The sequence below is a fragment of the Phodopus roborovskii genome, unplaced genomic scaffold (assembly GCF_943737965.1).
Source record: "Phodopus roborovskii unplaced genomic scaffold, PHOROB, whole genome shotgun sequence".
Classification (NCBI taxonomy): Eukaryota; Metazoa; Chordata; class Mammalia; order Rodentia; family Cricetidae; genus Phodopus; species Phodopus roborovskii.
Genome location: NW_026125940.1, coordinates 304,845 through 305,550, shown reverse-complemented (window position 1 = coordinate 305,550; position 706 = coordinate 304,845). Strand labels below are relative to the sequence as shown.

General features: G+C 45.6%; 1 non-coding gene across 1 annotated transcript; it reads right to left on the bottom strand.

Annotated features, from left to right (window-relative positions):
* On the bottom strand, positions 1–72 carry Trnaa-agc (transfer RNA alanine (anticodon AGC)). Its single transcript has one exon. It is a non-coding gene; the product is annotated as a tRNA-Ala (tRNA).
* Between the last annotated feature and the right edge of the window lie 634 nt (positions 73–706).

The window sequence follows — 706 nt, the reverse complement described above, 5'->3', positions numbered from 1 at the left end:
TGGAGATGCCGGGGCTCGAACCCGGGACCTCGTATATGCTAAATACGCGCTCTCCCGCTGAGCTACACCCCCAGGTCTAACAGCCCCGTTCACCAAACCTCATATGTAGGCATGCACGCCGAACCCCTCACTAGTCATCGCGGCTGCCACACATTGATTACATCAGCTCCTTGGAGTATGCTCACTATGGCCTCCCCGCGAATGGGAGGGAGAGGAATGGGGGGATTAGTATGCAAAATTAGATTGTTTGTAAATAAAAGAAAAAAAATAAGACAAGGAGAGCCAAGGTTCCATAACCTCATAATGCACTTTATGACAGACTCTTCCTATTTTGACATTCTCATCTTTTTCACTTTCAGTTATGTACTGGTCTGCAAGCATACTTAGTTTTACACTCTCTCGAACAAGGTAACAGTTTTAGTTTTCCAAGGCCTTTGAGCACACTTATGTCCACCACCCTCCCTGCCATGTAATGGCATGGTGGCTAAGCAGCCATTTGTCTACACACCAGGAAAAGAATCTTCACCAAAGACTGAGCCTTGTCATACCTTGGTCTGATATTTCCCAGCCTGCACAACATGCTTGTTTTCAGAGACAAGATTTCTCAGGAGAACCTGGACTTCCTGCTTAATCTAGGCAGGTTGATCTATGGAATCCACCTATGTCCATATTATGGAATAAAGCTTAGGTATTAATGTGGTGACCT